We start from the raw sequence: 14,736 nt of genomic DNA, 5'->3' as shown, positions 1-14,736 counted from the left end.
AGTTAGGATTTTGGTGATCTAGGTATTTGACAGCCTTCTCAGACACCGGTCGAGCACTTTAGCAGATAAAGCTCGTAAAATATTCAAGTCGAGGCTGCAGGGCATAGGCGGGGGTGTAGGTGGGTCCTGCTTGTGTACCTACGCGTCACAATGAAAAAAGTTACTCGCAGACAGAATAACAGCAATACTCTTTTCGTACAAAAATAAGTCTTACTGAAACCAAATGGCGGACCATAACACGAAATAGCGTGCGTACGGAGCTGAACGGGGGTATAATTTATTGCGGCTCGTTATAAAAGTTGAACTTCGTTGTTGAGTAAGTGTAAAAATAAAGTTTCAATTTATAGCCATTGCAAGAAGATATATATATACATATTCGTTTCGTCTTGAAAAATGAAAGTTACTTTACTCTTTTATGCATACATATATGTGTAAGGGTTCTATAAACTTCAGTGTTCAGAACGAAACGAAAATTTGTCAGATACAGCATCAAACGAATCAAAATCCATACTTACGAACAATACTGCAAGCATTTTTGAAATACTGCTGTCGCGTTACACCGACATGAAATAATCTACGAGTAATGAAGTAAACGAAATTTGGTGAAGATAATTACGCAGGAAACAAAACTTTCATAAAGTAGCAAAGTCATAATTGGAAAAGAAAGAATCCAATTTTACGTTATGAAGTACAGTTTTTTTCTTTAAACTTTAAAACTTTCTCAGGAAATGCATACTTCCCAGAAATTTTTCGGATTAGGTTTTCGGGTTTCTGATCAATCATCAGGAGTTGCTGGAATTCTAGTGGGAACCCTACCCAGTTTCAGAGAAATTTGACATGGTTTATCGTGAAAAGCATCACAATGCCACTCGCACGTTAACACTTTTTTCTAATCGGGGCCTAGTATCAAATTGGATCAATCGATAGGGCAGCGTTTTCAGATTAATATGAAAAGAAAATTTCATCGTAATCCAAGGCTTTTCAGAGAAGACCGTCAAGTTTCAGTGGTTCCGTTTATAATTATGTAGAAGATACAAAAAAAGTTCATTCGAAATTCACATTAAACAACTCAATTTGTATATTAAACATCTCAGAGAAAACCCTAGTGCATAAAATTGAGCAGTTCAGTTACGCGCATGCGCAAACATTGTTCAACAGCCCTGTTTAGAAATATGGCGTACTTTACGCACGCCTCACAGGCTTCGAAGAACAAACTTTCCAAGCAGGTATTGGAAAAATGAATTTTTTACTCGCAGACCTTAAATAATATTTTCCAAGCACTGCAAAGTTTCATGATGGTTTATAATTCTAGAATCGGTAGCAATTTAGTTATGAATTATTGAGTCTGAACATAGTTGGAGTGGAGTATAAGCTAGACTTGGAAGTTCAAGCGAACACTCAAATCGATTCGAGTATCTTCGTGTCTGACATAAGCCAGAGGGCATGATCAAGGGTGGAAATAAAACGGCCTTCCCTTTTTCGGACCTCTTTCTTACGCGATTAACGGAGCATTCAGCCTTTGTCGCTGATTATCTCGCTCGATTCCCCAACTTGTTCTTAATTGGTGCCCTTTCATTATCTTTTATCGTTCAGCATTACTCACTCAACCAGCGTCGCTGGGCACTGCTGTTCGGAGTTAAATTACAACACTAAATTCGGTCGTATTTAACTTGACGCAATTTGCTGAGGTCCGTAGGAACTTTGCCTATTTCTCATTTAACAAGAAAATCTTAGCGTCTCACGTCTGTCTCGAATATCTTAAGCTCGCTTAGTTCCAACTACCCGTAATAGCTGAAAAATCAGCCAATTTTACCCAATTGTACAATTCTGTAGCATGATTTTCAACATGAAAAAAACAATGGGTTAAAATTTCGTAAAGATTTGTATCAAAAGTGCAAGCGCGTAATATTTGTAAAAAGAATCGTAAATTCTCGAACTCTCCGTTAAGCCTAAGATGAAGAGCTAATCGTGCAAACGAAAATTTTCTACAAGTTTAGTACATTAATGAGTAAAACGGAAAAATTAACAGTGATTGATGACCCCTTTAAATCCTTTTCGATTGTTTGAAGTACAGGGAATCAATAAACCTATTTTGATACAACCACCCAATGGCTTACAGCAACTCGCAAAATCTTATTACGGTAGCGAGCAATTCTCTGCGCCGCGGCTGCAAATTAAAGGCTTTGTTAAACGAGCGATTACTTCTTCTTTCAACTTGCGAAGCACCCAAGAAACTTGATTATCTCTAATCGGCACGACAAACATGAATCACCAGACCGTCAGTGCGATCTCTACCGTTTATTCATCGCCCATCGTTATGGCAGCTATTGACGCATCAGCTTTTATTCCCTCCGTCTTTATGTGCCAACTTTTCTAAACCTGAAAACATGAAGAAAAACAAATAGGTAATTAAAACGAGACCGGCGGCCAACGTCCAAGACTCTATGCGTCGTCGGTAATCGATATACCGTACCAAGTACGTAACATATACAATCTAGAACCAGTGGGTAAAATGTTCTCCTGATAACGCATGTTTCATTCTTTCCGCGTCATTTCCTTGGCTTGGAATAGATTTCACGATGACAAAGCGGACGCACAGCAGCTTGAGCTCGACGATAGTTTCTTCACCGCTATGAATCCAATCTTACACCACTTGCACACGTCTATCAAGTGCAAACTTTTGTTGTTCGTATAAAATTCGCAATGTATAGTCCGATGGGTGATTTATTTGCACGATTAATTTATTTTTCACGTGTTTCTCGCCAGTTTTTAATAAATGTCTAACAAGTCGAGATAACGGCGAATATTTTTAATGATTATTAGAAATAAAAAAGTCGTAGCAACTTTGTGTTATCCACAAATGTAACATGCTACAAGATCGTATATGCATCAGTTAGACTTTCCGTAAATTATTTTTGTGAACTGAATAAGGTAAACCGATCTTTAAAGTTAACGGTAGAGAATTTCATTGGAAAATCCTGTCCACAGATAAAATATACGTGTAATTGAAAACAAGTAAGCAAAGAGAGTCGCTTATAAAAATTGTGCAATGAGAAACCCTAACGACCTGGCCGAACATATTCCATATAGGTGTTGGATGTTTTTACTCTGATCATGATTTTTCCTCGCATCATCGCACGACGAGGCTTGGGGTATACATTGACTGAATCACCTGCACCCCCATCCGCAAGCATGGTCGAATGGCTCTCGCGTGTCAGGGAATCCACCCGCTTCACTCATGCTTGTTAACAGAAATGTTCCCGGTATCGCTTCGAGAGTTTCTCAAGTTTATTGAGTTGAATCGGGGAAGAGGAAGCTCCACTGGATTCGCGCAAGAAGGAAAAAGTATTGTATACCTTGTAAATCATTTCTCAACTCGCAAATATTTCACAAACACGACAAAGTATTAGTCTCGCTTGGGGGAAAGTAGAAGCTGCCGACAACAAAGGAGGTTGGGTAAATCACTGATACGGTGCATAATTGTACGGTGATCGATTGTTTTTTATTTAGTTTTTCTATACGTGTATTAAATCGAGAATATACGGAGCAGTTCAATATTTAAACAATTTTCCATCATTGTTCTATAAATATTGCGAGGCAATGGAAAACAATCTATAAATATTTCGAAACTCAATCTCCAAATAAGAATAATAATGTTACACATCGACATTTTCAACAGGACGATTTTGCAGTAAAAAAATCCGAAAAAATTTCACAACTCCAATTTGTTCATAATTTCCTGAGTCAACATGACGTGGAAATCGGATAAAACTGACAAATCACGCCCCCGTCAATTTCCAGTGTACAAGTAAAGGTAGAGAGTTGATATTTGGTCAAAGTTGGTTTCTTACGGAAAGGGAAAGTTCGGCGTAAAGCAATTCCAATTCGGCTGAAAGGCATATTTCACAGGCAAACCCAGCTAGGCCCTTTCATTTCGTTCAAATTTTCATGTGGTCGCAATTAATACCCGGCAAAATACGCCTAGAATACATCTAGGTGCATAAAGTTGTCAGTACGATTACCACGATTTAGGCTTGGTTAATTCAATCATCGTTAAGCTCCGTGACGACTCTCAAACGATCTATTCCGCAGATATAACAAAGCACTTTTATAACCACGAGATCAACGCCAGCTTAAATAATTACCCTCTCATATCAAGGATAACGAATGGTAGAAAGGAACAACGAGTGTCGTATACCGATGCAAATTGCTAAGATTTCGCGTGCCGGCGAACAATTTTCAAGTCTCAGCTCCCTCCCGGGGCGATAATTCGTTACATAAAAATGTCCGGCCGAAATAGAAGGGTGTAAAATGAGCGCAACCGCCGCAGGCAAGTTCAGCCCCATCTGGCCGACACCGGCACTGTTCTTTAGTGTGATTTATGACCGTTTTCTCACCTAAGGCATTCGCTTCAACCAGCTCGGCGCTGGCGCAAGTTACGCGGCCTCGTCTAAGCCCCCGGTCCAATATAGAACGCCAAAGCTCTCTAATCTGTTGGTGTAATCAGAATTTGGCATTACGCCTCACTGCGAGCGAGCGCTGCGGTGTTCGTTCTTCTTGTACCGTAACACACCCTCCGATCCCCCGCCCCTGCACGTATTATACAACCCTCTATATACCGCCGGTAATGTATAGGTACACGGCCCGTAACTTCTGATCAACGTTTCTATCGAATTCCACGTTGAATCGCATCGCGCTTTGCACCACGTACCCGCTCGATCCTTGCCCTGCATACAGATGTACCCACCATGCTGACACAGACGTCAGAGCTGGAAGAGGGAATTTATTCGGAGCTTAAAGCTTTCAAAAAACTGAGAAATGTGACTCAAAAGTGACAGGTCGGAAATCATTGTTGCACAGTAGTTAAACGACCAGGGTTCATTCATCTCGTCAGAATTAGCCATGTTTCAATTATGTCGCTATGTACGGGTTTTCCATGTTTTTCACGTCTGTTTTCCTATTACAAAAATTTAACGCTGTACCAAAGCGATATTTGGTAAATGAATAAAAATTGAGTAATAACTCTGATTTATGAATTTATTGTTCTTTTAAGCGAACGATTATGATGCAGAACAAATGAACAATCTGATCACAGTTTATTTTTCGATGTCAATCTCAAGCTGATTTTGTCACTAAAAATACTGTAATACTTGACAAACAAAATCTTGTTTAGTCGACACCGCGTGGGAAAAAAATTGAGCAACCAAATTTTTTACGCACGAAATTCAATTACAACAGAGGACGTGATTTCAATGTGAAAAAAAATGTGACAAAATGTTACTCCGTTAAAAAAAGTGACGAACAATGCAAAAAGTCACTGCTTAATTAACAGCTGCTTTCTTTTCGGCTGATCGCCAGTAGTATCAACATCGGTATCACTTTCAGTATTTACTGAAATCCTCGATAGTCTTGGAAACCTTAAACCAATCTAAAACAAACTAACAACATTTAAAGCAAGAGAAACAGGGAAGGAATAAACACAAGCACAGAGAAGCAAAGGAAAGCAAGGTAAAAGTATAGAGACTTGGGTCATTTTGCATAAGATAAAACTAAAAATAAAATTAAATAAAAATAACTACGCGACTAAAAATTCAAAGTAAAGTCGTAAATAATTAGAACATACATTGGACAAAAATGAAAAGCAAGGTCAAACCCGTCGCGCATTCTCAGCGGCTAACAGGTGATTAAAAGGATCCTATTTTTAGCCCTCCAAAGAATTGGACTCCCTCAATTCGGTTGGAAGGGATTCACATAAACGCAACTCTTCAACCGTGAACGATCGTCGATACGATTCAATTGCAAACCGGGGAGTGACAAAATTGCTCACACGGAGCCTGGTCATGTCACGAACTGCAGGTCCACGATCCGTAAAAAAGCTTTCGAGGTAACCTGGACCCCCAGATCGAAAAATTATGAAAAGCAAAGTACCCAGAAGATAAAGCCTGCGATCCCAAACAGAAAGCCAGCCAAGTCCTCGAAGACACGGCGTGTTACGCTCCCTGTTTGCCAGACCGCGAACGAAACGAACGCATGAATTGAAAAGGCGCTGTAATCGTAATCCATGTCGTATCGTATCATTTTGATTTCAAGTCAGATGTCGAAAATGTGGAAGGCACATGATAATCGAAATTCGTTCTCCCCTCGACTTTGTAATTCTCTATCTTTAATAATTTCTAGTGCATACGATATTCTTCCCAGTAAAAAACCTAGTTGACCAAACGGAGGTACCTGTACAATAATTCAATCACGAAATGCGTATAGTTGTCGAATGCAACCCAGCATACGTGGTGTCTTATTTTTCTCAGATGAAACAAATGGCTATTATTATGCTATTATTACGAAAAAAAGCCGCGTTGCCGGTTTCAGATCCGTTTAATTTTACAGGCTATATAAATTACAGAAATTGCAGAGCAGATAAGCCAAGCCAAAAAATCGCAATGCTTTTCCGTGCGACGCGCGACGAGTGAAGAAGAGGAACTGCGAATGCGGGGAAACTCCTGAGAACCGATCCGAGCTATGCAATTAATTACTAATCCTTAATTGTTAGATACGAATGGCGGAGCAGATGAAGTATGAAAAGCGTTGGTAGTGATTATTGTTTATATAAATGTATAATATTGAAATATGTGTTGAAATTTATACTGTTATCATTTGCTTGTGATATTTAGACGTGACGCCATTATACATGCACGATTTCTAGATCAATTTCACATATTTCTCGTTTTTCTTTCTCCATTCTCTTCCATCGTCGGTTTTTGTTCGCGACGCTGATCGTTCCGGGGAAGCTTTCAACGTCCCACGATCGAAACGGTATCGTCACTAGCACATGGACTTTGATTCGGCAAGGTCAAGGGTAGGTACGCAGATGTTTGAAAGTCGCGCCCACTCCCCGAATGTCTGGTGAGTGAAAAAAAATTTGCACAACATAACATGAGCAAGTTTCCTTTTTCAGAACTAGGAGACCAAGTTCACCGACACTCGGTAATTGATCGTTTAAGGTCAGCTCGCACCGACCCATTCGTTCAGCGTCACGCGACAGACTAGAATAAGCACGTGACTTCACTACGACATCGGTGCTTAAGAAATAAACAAATTTCCTCGAGACCCACGCGAGTTCCGTAATAACTGAAAGGAACATCAATGAAAAGTAAATAATAAATTAATCATTCCTCCGGAGTAAAAAAAAAAGTCTGACGAAAGACTCTTTTCAAAAGCAACGCGAGGTTCCGCATAATAAACTTCATTTCAAAGAAGTTTCGTAGGATTTTGACCCTGACTTTTATAAAACCGGAGCTACAATTCCGAAAGTTCAGATGCTGAATTATACGATAATTGCAGTGAATAAATGAACCGTGAATTGTTCCTTTTTTTTACAACTGAACGCAAATTACATGGTTATAACTGATCCAACGTATTTGTGTGTACACTGAGAAAAAGTTTTAGTTGCGGTTACCGCTCAGTCTTTAACTATTTTCGTTTTTTACCAAAATCGAAAAATACAGTTCTCAGTACAAAATGAAAATTAGTTTTCTAGCTGTTACCGGGAAGTCTAGTATCCGTTACTATTCCTTCTCATTACGATCACTGTTGCTATATTTTCTTGTAACAGTTGCGAAAATTTAATGCTTGTGCAACAATAAATTGACGTTAAAGCCTTAATTTAACTAAAAAAGTAGAGTAAACCTCACAAATTGATTTTACGTTGCAATAACCAAAAAAGGATCGACAATAGCGCAAAATGGTTACGCGTACCTCGTTTTTCGTAATCCCAACAATATTCAAGCAGTTTTATTAACGATACCTGTTTTACTGAATTCTTCTAGTTACTGTAACAAATGAAATTTTTCTCGGTGTAGGTCCGCCAAGTAGTGACGTGGTTCATATAAATTGAGAAAGTTTACTCCAATCCACGTTACATACCTAACCACTCTTCGATCCTCAACGACTTGCGCAATTAGACTCAACCGACACACGGAGTGCACTCGAGTATTGTTATGCGTGTCGAATCCTGAGTACACATTGTCCGACAAGGTAGACTGTCGCGAATTGAAAAGTGAATGAAGATAGTCATAAATTTGCTGAGGCAACAGACCTGAAACGTGGAATTGCTATTCAGAACCCGATGACCGCGACAAGAATTAGCGAACAATTGAGCTTGAGGGACGAGGGGAAATAGGGGTTGACAACCCTTTCGGAATATCTGTAATTATACACGGACTGAGAATATATTTGTCCGGACAACTTGTGTACTTTTGAAAAAACTAAACGTGACGAATCGAGTGTTTTCTTGCTTTCTGACAATGAGCCGTCATTCGCTTCGCAAAGTCGATAGTTGTGGTAATTATGATTCGTATTTGTTGGGTTGAAGGCAATTTGTCAGATTTAGCTGAACGATTATCTTGAAGCGAATCGTTCTTTTGACTACATACATTCCAAAAGTTCACCAGATGTTTTCTCTGTTTAGAAATAATGTTGATTGAATATACGAAAACATTATTTACGCTATTTCACTGCGTTTAAATATTCGCGATGATATTGTGCCACGTGAACTTCCGTCGCAAAACCTTCCACCGCGTCACGCTTTAGGACATTTTGTATAACTTGTGTAACTAAGTGAAGCAAGAAATACTCGTGTAAGCTAACTTCACGAATGGATTCACACCCCGTGTGATAAAATCGATATGGAAATGATACTGTGATTGTTTGTGATGCATATCGTAATAACGGATAGCCAAAAATAGTGAAAGAATTTTTCTAAGCTCATAATATTTACGTAGAGTGCTAACAACAAACAAATTTTCGCAAAACCTTTATATACAGAGAGTTTTTACGAGCAGGATAAACTTGAGTCTGATTTTTGAGGCCATAAAAAAAATCTGCAGAGCATTGAACGCATTTACGCGGAACTTCTAAAGACAGCCAGTGAAAGGCATGATATTGTAACAAGTTATACCGGTGCCATGATGGTGAAACGACAGAAAATCACCTCTCAATCAGATAAAATTAATTTGCTTCAAGCTACACAGCAAGTAATATGTCAAATCTGAGATGATTTGTGCATTCTTTTGTTGTTTCATACGAGTTCGAGATGAAAGCTTTTTTTATGCGCAGGCTTGTTCAATGAATAGTAAAATAAAATACTGCAGGGTAGAGAGAATTTTTTTTTTATCGTTAAACAAAACAGGTTCAGCTCTAAGTGCAGTTCAATCGCGACGTGTATTTCTACAGAAATTGAACTAGAATAATTAAAATAATCAAATCTCTAAGAAGTTAACATTGATTATTTCATTTTTGTCCCCTTGTTTTTTCGCTCAATTTGTCCCACGTAGGTATCTCGTCGCCTGAATTTTACAACTGTTGAAAATTCACCCGAGCACGTGAAACAGGCTCGTTGCATTCTCGTTTTTTCGCTGATCCAGGCAATTGGAATAATTATCGTCAGCCACCGTTTCCAACCTCGCAAAAAGCACGCGAGCTCAAAATTTATTGTTTACTCCAACAGGATGATCATGCTTCGTTCCACCGCAGGATTATGCGACGTTATATTAGGTTTAAACCTTGCTTTGGCCCCAAGTTTCGAAGCACTGGTTGCATCGTCGAAACTTGTTAGACTAAACCCCAACGTACAGGTAAGTATCCGCTTATAGGGATAACGAGTTTACAGCTGCAGAGCAAGTAATCGTAATTAAATAGGGGTTCGTTTTCACTCGAACAAACTTCGCACTGACAGGACTTCCAGACTTCCGGGACAAAGCGGCAATAAGCATTTCTCTCCTGTATTCGTCTGGCAGAGCTTTTCAGCCCCAGGCATCGGTTACTGCACGCGTTCACGGAGCGTATCTTGAGATTTCACAACAAGGTTGCCCTAATGCTCCCGAGACGATAACTTCCCGGATACGTTGTGCTTGAATCGCATTGATTTCTCTCCTGGCCTTAATAAAGAAATTTTGAACTGAAAATCGACTGAATAACTCGCAAGCAGACATTTGAGAAAAAAAAAAATGGTAATACTGCGCGATGAACAAAAGGTATTTGTCGAAAAAGAATAAATCAAAACTTTTTACAATATTTCATTATTAATCTTGGATCAAACCAGATTATTTTAACTATTTTTCGTATAGAATTTGCGGTGAAGATGCCGTGGGGTCATTTTGACCCCGGTGTGTAGCGTGACGGTTAATCAAACAGCACGAAGTTTTTAAAATCTCTAGCATTCGGTAAATTAAACTCTGATTCTGGTAAACTCAAGCAATCCCAACTTTCCTCGACGTTAGTTTCTCATTCAATGTATGAATTCCGTTCAGATTTCCGGCTGATAAGCGGCTTTGAAACTCGTACCATATTTCGTCGGTCATCTTCTCTACCAAGATTACTTCTCAGATGGCAATTTGATGGCCGACCGCCAAAGACTTTAGCCCAATAAGAAGCGGTCGTATGTGACTACGTCTACGTTTAGAGGATATTGGCTGGTAACTGACAGCCGACAATTATACCGCGTGGCGAACGAAAATAGCGGATCATCCTATGGAGACCAGGAACGAGAGAGGCTGTTTATCTCCTGTAGAAATATGCCTGATCCGAAATCAGAAGTCAGCCAGTGTCCTCGAACTGGGTGAAATCCGCTTACTGATGATGACTACCCAGGTACCCTCTTTTCGATTTCGTACCCATTACGTTCGGAGCGGCCATTACTAAGATAAAAATAAATCGAGGATGTAAATACGAGCCTAGACAACGGCCTCGTGACCCAAATCCAAGCGTAAAGTCTTTGTTAAACTTACGATTCTGTAGCTTCAACTGCGAATCGCGGATTTTGCGATGAAAAAAAATTTTTTTTACCATTAATGAGTCAAAAAATGTATGCGCTTAAAACAAATGAAATACTGATTCTAAGTAATGTTTTGAAATATCATGATCCATTATATTCAGATTAAAGAAGCCTTTATACATTTTCAATGGAATAAAATTTAGTCACTCGGATTTCTTTTTACTTGGTAGTCTATCAAATTGATGTGACAAGTGACGGCAATATGTCTTGCTTCTCGGTAAGACATTGAGAAAAAAATTACAGAACGTTTGTAAGAGTTGTGACGTTTGTATAAGAATTCATAATTCGATTAATGAGGATTCAGAAAGTTTATCGAGTTGTGCTGTTCTAAAAGTTGTCCTCTCAACATTGGCGATTTGAATGAAAAAATATTGAAAAAAATTTATAGCAAAAACAATATGTGACCGAATTGACTCTATTCATTCTGTAATAATTATCCCGAGAAATTTCCCAAAGGGATATTCTGCGAAATAAGCTGGTTTCGAAATCCCAAAAAACACAATGTACGTTACTCGTTTGAGTATTTGAATTCTCACAAAGATAAAAAAAATCAAACGGAAATTTGCGGCGGCATTAAGTTTGACCTGGGATACGAAATTTTTGAAAAATCCATTTCTGATGAAATGTTCATATCGCATAACATACTTACCAAATATATCGCGTACTAGAAACAAGCTCTAGAAATACTTGACTAAAATGTGACCAGTTTCCACGCTCAATTTCCCAGTTCAAGGGTTTCGGAAGTTTGCATTACACTCCTAGTCTGCAGAACTTGGCAGTTATCCTGCGAATTAGCCGGCTAGAAATAGGAGAAATCGAGTAGCGTTTGGGCAGCACCAAAATTAAATTCCTGCAAGGGACGGCTTGCCAAATTTTACAAAGAGTCCTCTTCAAGGAGTATAATAGTTTTTTCGTCCAAACTGTACGAGAAATTTTTCAGACGTCTCGCACCCCTTTTTAACCTGATATCCTTTTGCGCGTAATCAATTTTCCGAAAAAGGTTCGACATGTCCTGTTTCCAAATTACTAAAAGTGATTCAAAATACGGGTTTTTTATACGTATTTATATTCGTCGCAATAATTGTACCTTACAGCTTGGTGCATTTCGCCAATAAATGTTGAGAAACGTTTCAAGTTTTATAAAAATATACAAGAGCTGGATATAGAAGTTCTTCGCGAGAGTCTGAGGTAATCGCTTTCAACGGGGTCTTTCAACGGAATCGCTCTTTTCACGGCACTTAATCCGAAGAGCACGGAGCTACGACGACGGGAGAATAAGAGAGCAAGCAGGCGAGAACGAAGTATAGGTATAAAGTATGAAGAAGAGAAAGGTAGAGGAAGAGGAACGAGAGAGGAGCAAAGCGGGGAAAAGGAAAGAAGCTGGATATACGAGGCTAAATAATTCAAGGACGAGGAAATTAAAACGCCGTTCACTTCCCATCCTCGGACCAAATGATATTTCCCGGTAATGACTTCGTGAATTATTGATCCTGAAATTGATATTACAGCTAGCAAAGTCTAAATCCACTGTGGAAAACACGTCTTAGCGATCTTGGAGTGTTTTTGATCTAACGTCGTGCTTGGTTTTCGACGGACTGATCTAGGATTAGTGAAAATATGAGAAAAGCGAAAAAATGAAATATCTCATAACAGTCATGTTTTTCTACTCTGCTATAATAGCACGTGAAGTGCGTCACAAAAGTATATCAAGCTACCGCAAACGAGTGAAATAAAATTGAAATATATTGTAAAACTGAGTGAAAACTTGAAAATTCAATCATTTTTATGTCACTGCAGAATAAAGTTAGTACAAATTTTAATAAAAAGACTTTAAAACTGTCAATCTCGCACGAATGGCAAATATTTGTGTAATATTGGCTTGACTTTTTTCAAATACAACATCGATTCAAACGTAATTACTTTTCAATTACATGCAGTTGACATTTGCTAACGGTATCAGGTTTGCATCAAATATTCTTGTTAATATCTGTTAGTTAAAATCTGAATTTCATTTTACGCACAGCGATTCAATTCGCATGAGCGAACCGAAAGCGCCAACGGAATAATATCAATTCTACATATTCTAAATAGATTCATTCCGAATCATGCCAGATAACATAGTAATGAGGCAGAAAAAACGTTTCCATTACGAATCAAATCGTTATATTAAATCGTAAGTCACTCGCACGTGAAACTAAAAGTATCCTTCACCTCGTGTGACAACCCAACATAATTGACGATTTTCACATTACGGGTTAGAAAACGGGATTGCTCTAGCATATCGACGTAGAAACTTGCGACATGAATTCTCCATTCAAACTAGCAGCTTTCGGGTCGTTCACCCCGAATCCCCGAACCACCAGCAAAAAGATTTGGAGATAGCCTGCAGTGCCAGACCAAAACCCAGACCTCCTCGATTCGAGGCCGAGCTAAAAGTGAGCCCTGCAGTATTGTTCGCTCGTAAAGTTTACGGAAGCAGCCTGGGCAATATCCGAATGGTTCTGGCGAAATTGCAATACGGTGATATTGGGCTGCCTGCGGCTGAGTCTGGTCGCAGCATCCACCTGACTAGGGGATCCGTTTGTCCCCCGTGGCGGTACAGGACCTTGGATTACAAACGAGACCCAGACAATAGCAGAAATCCGGCGGAATCTCTGCACGGTCGTTCCTCTACGCCATGACGAAAACGCGCATGCACATCGTCCGGAGCCGTAGGGTGGTTGGCTAACGCGTCCAATGCGTTATGGGCTATCAAATAATAGTAGCTGAGCACATAGTGGATATGGCGCGCGGTACCTGCAGCGTCATTGATTTTAACTGGGCAAGGGAGGCAGTTTACTCGCACGATAAAGGTCGTAAAGAATATAATTATAGTACGTTGGACAAAACTTGTGCCAACGTTCACCGAGGGGCCAGCAGTGGTTGTGAAGATGAAGGGGGGAGAGGGGGAGTTGAGCTTAACGATACCCAATAATATGATGTCCTTCGGTCCAGCCAGTTGGGAGATATTACTTTTGGCCAACTAGCTCGCCTGCACTAGACATCCTTATGGTCCAACGTTACCAAAAATGTCCGCACCTAACGTCAACCAATACGACCGTACAAATAACGACCTTTTTCATTGAGAATTTAGACAGCGCAGTGTCGTTGTTACGGAAAAAGAGTTGATTTGAAATAAAAAGAGAAAACAAAAGAAAAAATAAATAAAACAATCCTGACACGTGAACTTTTGTCCCGTGTCCTGTTAATTATTCACGTTACGAAAGCAATCAACGCGAGACGTTGTACGGGCGTCGATATAAACCCAGTCGTCTTTCAATTCGCCGGTCTCGTCTTGGAAATTAATTACCTCGCCAGTTTATAATCCTCACAAGAATATGCGTGCGGTTGTCATCTCAAGTAAAGTACACCGAGCACAAAGCTCATTTTATATCCGTTGAGAAAAAACGCGGTAATTAAGTGTCAGCCGAGTTTGAGAGATGACGGAAATTCATGGTGATTAAGACGCGAGGGAACGGCTATTGGAGCTTAATTTTATTTGTGCACGGTTTTTTTTTTTTTTTTTTTGTTTTTTCCTTTCAAGACTTAAATTTACTCATCCCTGGCCGTCGTGGAGACGGCGGATGCGCAGAACAGCTTGGTGAACTCGTGCGTGATGATGAAGAGGGTACAACCTCGGCACCTTCACGGCCATAGCCGAGACCACCGAGTATTTTGTTAACCGAGCAGTCTTCCAACGACAATAATACGTACCAATTGAAAGCCGAGAGACTAGTGGAAGAGTCATGATGGGAGTTCACTTGGCAAAAGCGAGAAGATTCGTACCACGAGAAGTTTGGAGTTTTGAACTTGTTCCTTAGATCCTTGATAATAATAATGTACGTTGGAACGTGAATAGCACGGCAATT

The 14,736-nt window shown here is 39.6% G+C and overlaps 1 protein-coding gene across 3 annotated transcripts in view; it reads right to left on the bottom strand.

The window, feature by feature from the left end:
* The window catches only part of LOC107227623 (CCR4-NOT transcription complex subunit 6-like), a 505,041-nt gene that overhangs the window by 433,500 nt on the left and 56,805 nt on the right, over window positions 1-14,736 (bottom strand). The gene's annotated exons all lie outside the window — the stretch shown is intronic.

The sequence above is a fragment of the Neodiprion lecontei genome, chromosome 1, assembly GCF_021901455.1.
Source record: "Neodiprion lecontei isolate iyNeoLeco1 chromosome 1, iyNeoLeco1.1, whole genome shotgun sequence".
NCBI lineage: Eukaryota > Metazoa > Arthropoda > Insecta > Hymenoptera > Diprionidae > Neodiprion > Neodiprion lecontei.
This window is presented reverse-complemented; position numbering and strand designations above follow the sequence as displayed.